The 352-nt window shown below is 43.2% G+C and overlaps 1 protein-coding gene across 2 annotated transcripts in view; it reads left to right on the plus strand.

Annotated features, from left to right (window-relative positions):
• Positions 1 to 352, plus strand: part of ATE1 (arginyltransferase 1) — an 86,544-nt gene that overhangs the window by 32,051 nt on the left and 54,141 nt on the right. The gene's annotated exons all lie outside the window — the stretch shown is intronic.

The raw sequence follows: 352 nt of genomic DNA on the forward strand, positions 1-352 counted from the left end.
AATTGTGAGATCCAGCTTTCTTCTTTCTCCAAGGCATCCTGTTGAGAGGCATCTTCTCTATGGGTGGAGTTTCTTAGCTATTGTTTAGTGTTGCCCACCAGGGTGGGTAAATATGACATGGCTCTTGAAATATGTAAAGCACAAATACTATTTTTTTAGGAAACCTCTTCTTATCACAGTTAACTTCATATAGAATCATAGAATCATTAAGGTTGGAAGAGACCTCCAAGATCGAGTCCAACCGTCAACCCAACATCACCATGCCCACTAAACCATGTCCCTAAGCGCCTCATCTACCCGTCTTTTAAATACTTCCAGGGATGGTGACTCAACCACTTCCCTGGGCAGCCTG

The sequence above is a fragment of the Pygoscelis adeliae genome, unplaced genomic scaffold (genome assembly GCF_000699105.1).
Source record: "Pygoscelis adeliae isolate BGI_AS28 unplaced genomic scaffold, ASM69910v1 Scaffold4, whole genome shotgun sequence".
NCBI lineage: Eukaryota > Metazoa > Chordata > Aves > Sphenisciformes > Spheniscidae > Pygoscelis > Pygoscelis adeliae.